The sequence below is a fragment of the Lagenorhynchus albirostris genome, chromosome 10 (genome assembly GCF_949774975.1).
Source record: "Lagenorhynchus albirostris chromosome 10, mLagAlb1.1, whole genome shotgun sequence".
Taxonomy (NCBI): Eukaryota; Metazoa; Chordata; class Mammalia; order Artiodactyla; family Delphinidae; genus Lagenorhynchus; species Lagenorhynchus albirostris.
In genome coordinates, this window is record NC_083104.1 from 43,445,922 (window position 1) to 43,459,323 (window position 13,402).

At 41.8% G+C, this 13,402-nt stretch overlaps 1 long non-coding RNA gene across 1 annotated transcript in view; it reads right to left on the reverse strand.

Moving 5' to 3' along the window:
* Positions 1-3,262: 3,262 nt before the first annotated feature.
* LOC132527110 (uncharacterized) overlaps positions 3,263-13,402 on the reverse strand; it is a 195,374-nt gene continuing 185,234 nt past the window's right edge. Inside the window, exon 4 of the long non-coding RNA XR_009542857.1 lies at positions 3,263-3,605. This is a non-coding gene — a long non-coding RNA (uncharacterized LOC132527110). The remainder of the gene's footprint in view (positions 3,606-13,402) is intronic.

The window sequence follows — 13,402 nt, forward strand, 5'->3', positions numbered from 1 at the left end:
TAAAGAGGACTTGACCTTGGAGTTAAAAAGAAAGAAAAAAGACAAATGTAAGTTACTGGTATAATTAAGTGATACAACTGAAAGTAAACAATTTTTTTCTAAGTACTTATGAAGAATAATGGCCTAAGCCTCTTACTCCACTGTTTAGAAGTTTAGATCGCTGTTTGATCCTCCCTTGTGTTGTCCTTTGCCTTTATCTTGTGGATAATTGCAAATTCATACCAATCAGGTATTGTGAACAGCAAGCAGAAATGATAAGTTCTGAAATATTTGAAAGCTGGGACTCATTGCACCAAAAAAAATCCATAACAGTATTTTTTATGCTTATTAAATGAGGGTGGATATATTTTAGATAGTCTGCTAATTTCTGGACTGTTCGATTTTGTAATTATTTTTGTTAACATAATAAAGACCTTTTGGTCTGGCATGACTAAATGCGCTAGTTAGGATTTTGCTCTGAGTTTTGCAGGCTGGAATCTGGATCGTATAATCAAAGGCAGGTTTTTCATCTGAAAGCATGTTGAAATGCTTTGGCTAATAAAGATATCCCTCAATAGGATGGGTTGCATTTTCTTTATCCCATAACTCAGTATTCTTTACAAGGTTCTCCAGCAAAGCAGCCCCTCCCCTTTAGCCGGGGAGGAAAAGAGGAGCTTGCACTCAAATCTAACAGGGTCTGGGAAAGTAGCCCAAATAAAGAAGAATATTAATTCTTTAAAAGCTCTTGTTTCTTTATAAAAATAAGAAAATTTACTCCATAATACATCTGAGTAAAATTGACACTGCATGCAAATGCATCATTTTATTCCTGAAATCCCAAATACCCCTGGGGTCCTCTTATGCTCCACCGCAATAAACACAGCACGAACGTATTCTGGAAACTGTGTGTAGAATCCTAACATTGTTTGAGAATTTACAAAACATAGCTTAAACATCTTATTTAAAATCAGGGATAGGAGAAACTTTCTTTTTATGTAACTTCATCTTAAACAATACTAAATAGAGGAGAAATTCAATGTTTTTTTTCCCCCAAATTCACTGAATTTGCAGAAAAGATTAGCGGGTGAATTTGAAACAGAAGCAAAATCCTGTGACAATTTGTATTTTTGAAATAACAAACTACCAGCTGAGTTCTTTCCTACAATGCCAATTTGGATTACTGAATATCAACAGTAATCACTAATGAATTATCATGTTAGCTATGGAATTACTATTAAATTGTTAGGTGTGATAATAGCATTTAAAAAGTCATAATTTGTTAGAGATACATACAGTACATAGTGCAGATTTGTGGGTGAAATAATATGATGGCTGAGATTTGATTTTAAAACTTCTGATCCACCCCCAGCAAAAAAAAAAAGTGTATGTGGGAGGGGAGAGGGTGCGTGAGGATTAGGTATAAATGAAACAAGAAAGGCAAATGTTGATAGTTACTGAAACTAGGTAAAAAAATACGAAAATTCCCCTCCTAATCTTGTGTACCTTTAAAATTCTTCATAATAAAGACAAACTACCAAGTTATGTTGAACACTGTCATTCACTAAAATTTCCTAAGAAAAAAAATAGAATTAACCAATATCATATATTTAAATAAAAATACTGACCATAAAATACAGCCTGCACAGTGGGTTTCCTGAAATATTCTGTTTTCAACCAAAGTATTTGTGGGATCTTGCTTTTCAGCCTTTTGGGTGCTTTTTAAAATCAACCACTGCAATTAAATAATATTCAAAATGGTAATAATTTGTGAAGACATTAGAATCCCATGTCATAAAATGATTATGATTGCGACTTGCTGGGCTCAAATCTGTACAAAGGCTGATGGCACTTGTAATTAGAATGCAAAATCACACTTTGTATGATTAACAAAGACACTGCAGATGCAGAGAGATGCAACAAGTTCCTTATTTGCAAGCCTGGATGCCCGGCCTTTCAGTGTTCAGTTCTTCCAATCACTGCTTCCAGGAGACCAAGTCTATAGCCTCACATGTGAGGACTTAACTGCTTTACTTGTATCACTGGAATTGGACATGCACTTATTTGTAATCTCCAAATGGTCAAGCATAAAGTTATTTTCCTTTAATAATCAAAACGAACATTACATATTTACATACATATGCTATATATTTACATATATACTATACAATTTAGTATATACTGTATGTATAATCTGTTCATATTATTTTAAAAAAGAGTATTTTTTGACGCTAATAAACTAAAACTGAGTGGCTGGGTAATACTTTCATAGGGAGATGTCCTGAGTTTCAGCAACTGTTAATGGACTTGCTAAAGCAGAAGCTGCTAATAGGAACAAGGCATCTGATTTGGCAGCAAACACTTGCCTAAATCATGCCAGACTTCAGGATGACCTGGGGCTAGGTTAGGGTTCCGGATGGGGAAATCTGACTTCCCATACAAGGTAGATACAGACCCCAAGTTCGATGAGGCCCCCAATTATATGAACAAATAAAGGGCAAGGCTCACAGGAAGACTGTCCTGTGGTCTAGCCTTAGATTGGGTCCCACCAGGAGCAGACCCAGGGACAAGGAGTCTAGTACAAGTAAGTTATTGGGGAGGTGATGGCAGGGGGCCCCCACAAGTAGGGGAGCGGGGAAGGGAGACGGAGCTGGGCACCTCACTGAGCAGGCAACTGGGGCTGCAGCCACTGGGAACTGAGAGGCAGCGCAGAAAACGAGTATCTCAGCAGAAGGGTGATGGCGCAGGGGAATAACAAGTTTCTCGGGTTTAACGATAACTGTGATTTGCTGAAACTTCAAAGACAAGTTTTCAGTGCTCCATTCTTTGAATATTTTACTTAAGGAGTTCTAATTCATTTTGAACAGAACGCAACCAAAATTTAAAGTAATTCATTTACGAAAGTGAGTAGGGACACAGTTTGATTTATAAAGTAGTTTTTCAAAGGCTCAAACTTTTCTAAAATCTGATGATTAGCAGCAAATTTCAAATGAAAAATGAGCAAACTGAAAAGGGCCGTCATTTGATCTTCACAGAATGCTCTGTAAATGCACGTCCTGTAGCTGCACCTGTTTAACTACCATTCTAGGACGCAGTCTTCTTAAAATACTTACTTTTGAAGTGGACACTGATGCTTTGTCAGCGGATTTCTCTCATTTTTGGGGGGTGTGGGAAGATCAACGACATCACCACAGAGCCTACAGTGGTATGTAAATTCTTATATACATTTTGTGCAAGTTACAGATTCATCACCACCTTTCTGGAGAAAATGAGATTCAATGCTTAGTTTTCTATTAAACCTTGGCTTTCATTTATTTGAGCTCTTTGTCATCAAAAACTTTACTGCAAAATGCAAAAACCATTGCCAAATAGTTAAATAGTTGCATATTTATATCATACAGAGAAATCTAAAAACCACTGTAGCAAAAGCCATCAGACTGCTCTTTGTCACTGTGCATCTGGCTGGTACTCAAGTCTCCCGCCAGAGGCAGCGGCTTGGAGTACTTCTCTCACCATCTGAGATAAGTAGGTATTGACTGTTCCCAGGTCCTCGAGTCCCAGCTCACTATACTTTCAGCAAGTGTCCTGATGCTGTTCTTGAAAGGGAGGTGTTAGTTAAGCTGCTGTTTCTGGAAAGAGTAGAGAAAAGAGAGATAGTTACTGGGATCATCTTTCAGACTTAAGCACGTCTAAGCGAGAGTTCCTTTCGCTGCACGCGTGTCTCACACGCCAGCAGGAGAGATCATGGCAGAATCGGATGTACACGGTGGAGGCCTACCAAACTCGTCCTGGCTTATTCCAATGTAGGGATTAAAAATAATATTTTGTTACAAAATAAAAATTTCACACACATGATAAACCAGAAGGGACACAGGGAAAGGAGACACAAACTACTCCTGCCCAGGCCCATGGGGATGTTTGCTCACCTGTCAGGCATGTCATCCGGCTACAGCTGCTTGTGAGCCTTGGTGGAGTGAGGAAGGTGTTTGGCTAACACCTCACCATTTCTGCCAGGCTGCAATCTAGAAAAATCCCATTCCCAAGCCAGTAATAATAAGTACTCCTTATTCCATACATTTTATCTCCATCCTCCTGGCAGTGATGACTTTCTGCTGTTTCTTCCGGCTCGGCCTGGCCACATCCCGTGTATATAGCCAGGCAGATACAACCTATTATAGCCATGTTCCCAAGATAAATGATAACTGGTCCTCAAGTAAGAGGGCTTGCCAGCACCTCTTAAGACAGACATTTGATAAAAAGGACATTTGATTCTTTTCAGGGGTGAAATATTTCAGAAGAAAGAAAATGACACTGTCCCAGAACTTTCAAAGATATCACAGGCGCATTTGGTTTGTGGACTTTGTCACACACAGTTCATCCTATATTCAGCTGGTAATTGGAGTGACCATCCGTATCAGCTAATTGGCTTTATCCAAAGGAAAAATAAAACTTCCTGTATCTTTATGAGAGGAGCTTGGGGCGCCATCTTCCTTGGTGATGATATTTCAAGAGTCGGCTCCCAGGTCCCCGAGGAAGACACTCCTGAGCTGGAAAGCTGGCAAGAGGCTTAGTGAGCTTTTAAAACGATTCATATACATTTTGAAGAGACAGAGAAAGAACGTATATTTACACATTTTCTAAAGTAAATTCTCTAAGAAGAAGGGGTGGGGAGAGTCCTTTATTTTCAACAAGTAGAATTAAGTCTCTTAAAAAATCTGGGACTTCCCTGGCAGTCCAGTGGTTAACACTCCACGCTTCCACTACGCGGGCCTCTCACTGTTGCGGCCTCTCCCGTTGCGGAGCACAGGCTCCGGACGCGCAGGCTCAGCGGCCATGGCTCACGGGCCCAGCCGCTCCGCGGCATGTGGGATCTTTCCGGACCGGGGCACGAACCCGTGTCCCCTGCATTGGCAGGCGGACTCTCAACCACTGCACCACCAGGGAAGCCCCTTGTTTTTAATTTGTATTTATCCTTACACAAGTAATGTAGGCAGCCTCCTCAAGGAACGCAAGCTGGGAAAGGTAAGGGAACATTGTCTTCCCTAGGGTCTCCAAAGGAATGGAGAACTCTGAAATGCCTTCCAGAACTGTAAGATAATAGATTTGTGTTGCTTTAAACCACTAAGTTTGAGGCACTTTGTTACATTAGGATTAGGAAACTAATAAACTCCTAATCATATGATAAGAAAAGAAATACTATGTATACAGAATAGATCACTATTATATTTTATATATTTAGAATCTATACTAATATATATATATATAACATGCTAACATAGTATATATGAAAATCACTTCAGAAATATATTTGACATTTTTGTGATTGCTAGTGTTTTCATCATCGACTCTGTCTGCTGAAGTAGATCACAGAGTTTTAGGTGAGATACATTTAATTTAAAAATTGATGTATTAAAGTTATATAACACGAAAAAATTTGGTTTTTTTTTTAACATCTTTATTGGAGTATAATTGCTTTACAATGTTGTGTTAGTTTCTGCTGTATAACAAAGTGATTCAGCTATATGTATACATATATCCCCATAACCCCTCCCTCTTGCGTCTCCCTCCCACCCTCCCTATCCCACCCCTCTAGGTGGACACAAAGCACCGAGCTGATCTCCCTGTGCTACGCCGCTGCTTCCCACTAGCTAGCTATTTTACATTTGGTAGTGTATATATGTCCATGCCCCTCTCACTGTTTAAGTTTTATGACATGAATATTTATTACACATAGGAGTCAGTTCCAACCATGTTGCCTCTCTTCCATTCCCCGTGGAGACCAGCTTCCATCACCTAGAAATTGTTTAGCTGCTAGTTACAGAGGTCTCAAATAACTGTGCCTTAATTAAGATGGGGACATATTTTTCACTCTTTTAAAGTGACTTCCAGAGCTAGGCAACCTGGAGATTGTTTGGAGGCTCTGTCTGGCTGCTTTCAGTGTTGCAGGGTCCTCCTTTGTTGTTTTTGGGGGTGTTTTTTTGTTGTTGTTGCTGTTGTTTTGTTGCTGTGTTGTTGAACTGAGCGGCTTGTGGGATCTTAGTTCCCTGACAGGGGACTGAACCGGGCCCTCAGCAGTGAGAGGGCGGAGTCCTAAGCACTGAACCGCCAGGGAAGTCCCCAAGGTCCTCCTCTTTGCGCTCTGCTGCCTTGGTTTTTATTCCCACGGTTGTAAGATGGCCACTGTGGCTCCATTTGAAATACCTCAAGTTACAGGCAGGAGGAGGGGGAAAAGGGAAGGGGCAAGGGCGCCTGCCAGCTGAGCAAGTCCCCGTAAAGAGCCCCCCGAAGCCCACCAAGGTGTCTGCTTCCACAACAGGGGACCACCACGGGTGGCAAGGCTGGGATGTGTAGGTTCTTTTAACAGCTGAGCACATGGCTGCTCCGATATTAGAGGGGTTCTGTGACAAAGAAGGAAAGGTGGAGGAGGTCTTGGGGGGCAATTAGTGGTTTGTGGTACAGGGTTCCTCCCAGGTAGCCCAGGACATTTCAGATGCTCTGCCCTGCCCGCCAGCTGTCACACCCAGGTGGGACTGATGTGTCTGGATCAAGGGTTTAGAACAATTCTTGTCTGTTAGTTTTTTGTGCTGTTCTCTGTGTTTTTCATACTGCTGCTCTAGGAGGAAACCTAGGGCTCTTCAGAGTCGCTTCAGGGGTTCCACAGATAATACACATTTTTCTAGTAAAAGTAAAGACAACGTTGTGTGGCACACCTCTCTCATTTTTGTGTTTTATATCAGAAATTCTTGAGCATCTCGGTTCAAGGAGCTTTTAGGGTTTCTGTAATTTTTTCACAGCACCCATAGGCCAAAAGAAATCCCTAACAGTTCTTTTTATGAAACAGTTAGGCCCAAATAACTTCATAAGAATTTATGTTCTAACAACGAAGCAGCAATTTGAAAAATACACATAAATTGAAAAGAACAGTAATATTTTTATTTTATTCTTAGATAACCACAGTTACCTACTAACAGGCTTTGTGCAGGAATCATATTGTGACAATGCCATTCTCATTTCCTGTTCCACATGATTGTCCTGCAGTACTTGCTTTTTATCAAGCAAATATCTAAAAACCCACCTTTATAAAGAATATGACATCATCTAAAAAAACACAGTACAGGGAATTCCCCAGCAGTCCAGTGGTTAGGACTCCGCACTTCCACTGCAGGGGTCGCAGGTTTGATCCCAGGTTGGGGAACTAAGATCCCGAAAGCCACGCAGCGTGGCCAGAAACAAAAAACACCACAGTGTACTGTTAAAATGGTGAACTATCTCAAGCTGATGGGCCATGGGGTGTTGGACAGAGGTCTGTTGAGTTTTTCTTGACATTTTAAATGTTCCATGGCACACTGTGAGCCTGCTGTGCACACCAGGGATTCCTGCAGTGTTTGAGAACCATGGGTTTTATACATAGAAGTGCTCTGTGACGTGTTACCTGGGATCCTGCAGTGGCCCATCACAGCTTGTTGGCTTGGGAGGAGCAAACCCTGAATAAAGGGCACACCGTGGAGGGGTGAACAGGACGTGGCCACGAATGCACCCGTGTGCAAATAAATCTTTACTTTCCAAACAAACTTATTGTACTTTCTAATACAACTCTAAACCTGGACACTCACTCCATTTGCCCTTGTCACTGTGAAGATATGGACAGCACTGTGTGAGAGAAGAAAATGCCACCCAATGACAGGACTCAGACAAAACCAGAGGAGTTAAGTCCCCACCATTATTTTACTTGGAGTGAATGAGGCTCTTCTTTACAAACAACAGCTGCTTGTGACAAATGTTCAATATATGGGTTTGACCAAGGACAGAATTTCATTCTGCGATTTCTTTTTATGAAGTGGAGAGATGTTGCTCTTCTCTTTACTTCAAGTACTGTGTGAAATTCTCTCAGGTGCTGAATGAGTTCAAGGTGTGGTATGTCAGGCTCCCAGCTCTTACCTCCCTCAAAGTTATGGTGAAATAACTACTGCACACGATCTGTGAAGAATGACTGAACGTTTTCCCCTCACATAGCACTTTAAAAGTAACTGTCCATTTAATTTTTTTTTTCTTTTGGTGGTGCCGTGGGCTTGCGGAATCCTAGTTCCCCCACCAGGGATCGAACCCGTGCCCCGTGCAGTGGAAGCCTGGAGTCCCAACCACTGGACCGCCAGGGAATTCCCAATAATGGTCCATTTAATCCCCTCTCTGGGATTCAGGGCACACTCAGCCAAATTTACTGGAAATGTAAACCCACTGGTAACTGGCCTCACCAGGCACTGAACTTTGAGAACAATTTCAATCAGCGGGGACCCTTTTAATTAAAAAGAAATCTTGCAGAAGTCTTGTCATACTCTTAGCCCTCTTTGAGAATTCTGCCCAGTGGAATTGATGAGGCAGGCACTGCTGAGAGGAGGGGGAACCTGAGAGGGAGCAGACGAGGACGGTGGGACGGAGGATTACCACAGTGAGACGGTCTTCTCCCTGGAGAGCGAGACTGGCACTGGTCCCGTCTCACCCTAGGACAGGATGCAGATCTTTCTCACACCAGACCACACCAGCCGAGAAGCTGAACTTGACATAAAAGGAAGAGAGTCAATGGGAACTTTGGGTAAAAACTTCAATGAAGGTTATATTAAATACAGGCTGTTTTCAGTTTAGTCACATGTGTGCTGTCTACACTTTATTATGGATTTCAGATTAACAGGATCAGGAATCAGATTTTTAGTTTGTGAAGGGGCAACACATTAGAGAAGGTAGCTTCTATTATAGAGATCTTACTGTGTGTCAGGCAGTGTGATGGGCATTATTATTACTTTTTTTTTAAACTGAGCCTGATAATGAATTCCAATCTATTAACTCAAATGGTGACAGATCACCCAGGATCTGTGCTTTTCTCAAGGCACTTTCATGATGAAGGGGAGCAGAATATAACACTCTAAAATGTGTCACCTTGGGGCTTCCCTGGTGGCGCAGTGGTTGAGAGTCCGCCTGCCGATTCGGGGGACACGGGTTCGTGCCCCGGTCCGGGAAGATCCCACATGCCGCGGAGCGGCTGGGCCCGTGAGCCATGGCCGCTGAGCCTGCGCGTCCGGAGCCTGTGCTCCGCAACGGGAGAGGCCACAACAGTGAGAAGCCCGCGTACCGCAAAAAAAAAAAAAAAAAAAAAAAAAAAAAGTGCCACTTTGGCTTGTGAGTTATTTTGACAACATAATGATAGGTGCTTGGTAGCTTGGTAAGCATAGAACTAAAACAAAGATAGTTCTCTTTTTTCAAAGATTATTTCCATTAATAATAATTAATATTATTAATAATTAATATAATAGTTGAGTCCTTCACTTCACTCTTGTCTCTGGATAACTGACATCAGGATTTAGAATCAAAGGGTTCCACCACTGCAACATGCTGACATCTGACAAAGACCCTCCTGGACCAACTTTAGTCAGGCCAACTCTGAACCCTCTTCCCAACTAGGCCTTGACCTTGGGACCTCAATGTCTGTCTTTGTATCACTTAGTTTTTTTTTTTTTTTTTGCGGTATGCGGGCCTCTCACTGTTGTGGCCTCTCCCATTGTGGAGCACAGGCTCTGGACGCGCAGGCTCAGTGGCCATGGCTCACGGGCCCAGCTGCTCCGCGGCATGTGGGATCTTCCCAGACCGGGGCACGAACCCGTGTCTCCTGCATCAGCAGGCAGACTCTCAACCACTGCGCCACCAGGGAAGCCCTGTATCACTTAGTTTTAACAAGAATCTTGCTAAGTCATCTTAGCAAGAATCCCCCACCCTCAATATCAGATCATTCTCAATATCTGGTCCAATTCCTCATCCCTCACCATCCACCAGATGATGTCTGGTCACCCTGGCCTGATTTCAGCAAGAATCCTATCAAGTCAGTTTAGCTAGAAATCCCCTCCTTACCACTGATATTTCCTCTTAGTAATTTTCCATCCACCAGCTCCTCCTCCTCCAGCGTGCTCCTTGGCTATTAATCCCCACGTGTCCATACTGTATTTGGAATTGAGCCCAGTTTTATAGTGAGATCTCTTTTTTCCTATTATAATAGCTCCTGAATAAAATCTGTTTTTAACACTTTAATTACTATTCAGCTTTGGTCTTCTTTAACACATCACAACAATATATTCTTATTCTGAATCTCTCCTTTTGCTAGAATCCTTGCATATTGCTACCCTGTGTCCACCCTTTCCTTTTCTAATGGTAATATTACAAGGGATAAAATCGCTGGGTTAGGTCCAGAAAGTTGAACAGCAGAAGAATGTCTTGTATAGAGTTGAGTTTTAACACAGCAAGTTGGATAAAACCCAGTCCCTTAAGTATGGAACATAATGTACATTTACACAGGTCACCACTGGCCAGAACACAATTGTAACTGAGCCCAAGCACAGTAGAAAGAGAGAGAGAGAAAGGGAGGGAGGGAGAGGGAGGGGGAGGGGGGGAGAGAGAGAGAGAGATTCGGTGGGGTTGTGGAGCTTGGGAACACACAGAGGCTTTGTCTGAATGGCTGGCAGCTCAGAGGGTGTCTATTCCTCTGATTACCATTGAAAGCTGGGGACTGTATAGCTCAGAATCTGTGAGATCCAGGTCAAAGTCTTAGAGGAGACAGATTTGCTCTCAAAGTGAGGATTGAAGGGCAAAAAATGAAGAAACCATTTGGTTTCTCTCAGATTTGATCAATTCATTATTATTTACCTTGCAATAATTAAATGGTCTTATAGCTATTTATAAAGGTCATTTTTTTTCATATTTCTACAGGAAAAATAGGATTGTTGTCATTAATCTGAACATCTCTTGGCCTTTTAAATTTTAATAAAAAACAACATTTACAACACATATTTTGGTACATAATTTTGTTAGGTAAACAACAATTGTCTGATTGTGGATATGAGTTCATGCACATTTAACTTTCTAGGAAGAATATGGAGATGTCCTTCTCTCACCAGTGTCTTTCCTAAGGTAACGTTTTTCTGTGGATGATTCACTCACTTTGTACTAACTTTCAGTGATTCCCCCTAACACGATGCTCGCCACACCCTCTAACCCCTTTTATGCTTGACTCTCTATGTGCTGATATAAACTAGTATTATGTTTCACTGCTACAGTATGGATTTATTTTTAGAGTGATGAAAATGTTACGGAATTAGATAGTGGCGATGCCTCCATAACCCTGTGAATTTATTAAAAGTCCCTAAATTTTACACTGTAAAATTGTGAATATTATGGTATGCAAATTATATTTCAATAAAAAGCAATTACTTCTTTTTCTTTTTTTGGTTAAAAGTGGCAGGTTAACTACACGTGCTTATTTTATCTACTTTTATCTCCCCCCAAATTACTAAAATTATAGTAGTAAAATATTTTTAAAGGTAAAGAATTAAAAACAATTTTTACTCCCACAGGGGCAGTAGAGAATTTTCAAAAAGGTTTTAACCCATCAAAGAAAAGGAGACACCAAAACATGAGTGATTATAACACAAGTTGGGGGGTAGAAATGAGTGGAGGGCAGTAAATGGCTTGGCCGACTGGAGGAAGTTCCATTTTAATAGCTGGCAGGGGCCATGCCCGAGAAAAGCATGTCAAAAGGATGTGTCAAAAGACCAAGCGTCTACAGGCTTGGGGGACCAGGTATAGTGGAAAGCAGGATTAGGTGTGGGGAAGGTGCACATTCTGAACAAATTTCCAACTTCACTGCACAGCTTGCCCTAGTTCCTGGAAGTTTATTATGGAGAAATTTCTAGACTCAGAAACTGTGGAGAGCAGTGTGATGGGCAGGGCTTAGAAAAGGAAACATCCACATACTCACGTGGGTCCCTTGCCCACCCTGATCACAGAATATCAATAGTAAGATATTCAAACTCCTCCACCTTCCCTACCCTGCCAGGCTGGAAAATGGATTGCTCTTTCTTGAAGAAACTGAATGACCCCAGGGGAAAACCCTCCAGCTACTTGGATTTTGAGGTCTGCCCATGTGAAGGCCAGCATGGCTGCCCATTCCACCACTCATCAACAAGCCTCGGGCTTGTACTTGGAGTCATAGTCCTGTGACCATCCAGTGTTCAGGACCACCAGAGCCCATGCTCTGAACCACCTCACTCCACGTAGCCCTCAAGCACATCCACGGCAGCACAAGCAAAGCCCTGGCTTCATCGTAGGAGTGAATCAGCCAGCACACATTTATAACTCGTTAACTTGCTACTCAGAGAAAGACGTTAGCGTACAATGAGATTTCTACTGGCTGTTTGTAGTCTCACTGGATGCCTTTTCAGGGTTCCCTAGGTGATTCTTTTTTGCATACAATGAGACGAGAGTCTAAAAGGAAACTTGATGGCAATGTTGGCATTTTTACCTCACCGTCAAGCAAGGCGTTCTGGGAATTCAAGAGGCAAGGCTGCTGTTGGTTGGATTAGTTTCAGAAGTGTCCTTCCCTCTTTCAAATCATTAGCGTGTAGTTCTGCATATACAAAATGAAGTTTTGCAGAAGCACAGGGTTATAGGACCCATGAAATTTAACAGAGTCACAGAGCTATAGGACTCAATAGTGTGATCCCCAAATTTTAGGACAATGGTAAGAAAATGCAAATGTCTAAGACTGAAGCCAATATTATCATGTTAATTGAATGAGATTCATCATTTACAGAAATCATGTACCAAAAGTGGTGATTTTTTAAAAGTTTTCATATATTTGAATGCAAAGGGTAATTGTCACAGAATCTTCCAAATCCAATCTCAATTGTGACTAGACTGGGGTAGTCTTGCTATGAGGGTATGTGTATATGAGGGTAGGCGTGTGTGAATGTTAGTCTTGGGGGCATGTGTATGTAGGTGTGTTAGCGAGGAGAGTGTGGATGGGTATTTAATCTGCGTAGAGTATGGAAATAGAAGCCTAAAAATAAAGATCTGTCAGTGTGACTCCAACTCTGTTCATGGCTTGTGGGTTCGGCATGTGGTGTGTGGTGTGGCATATAGTATGGTGGGGTGAGATGGTTGCTGTGGTGGGGTGGTTCATTGGTGGAAGGGTGTGTGGTTTGCTGGGGTGAGTTGGTGTGGACTGAGCTTTAGTGAGGGGCTTGACATGGGGTGTTAATTATGTGGGCTGTGGGAGGTGGAAGACCAGAATATGCGAGTGTGTGTGGGGATAGTGTGTAGATATGGTGTGTGTGTGCATGTAGATATGGTGTGTGTGTGTGTGATACAGTTGTAGCTTAGCTTAGCTTTTGTTTAGATTTTCTTTTGCTCTTTGTTTTGGTCTTTGTTTTTGTCTTTGTTTGACCTTTGTTTTGTCTTTGTTTCATTCTTTGTTTCAACTTTCTTTGGCTTTTGTTTGGTCTTTCTTTAGCCTTTTGTTTAAACCTTGTGTGGCCTTTTTGTAGTCTTTGTGCAGCTTTTGTTTTCAAGTGGATCTTGGCTGAGAACTCATCAAAAACACCTTGTG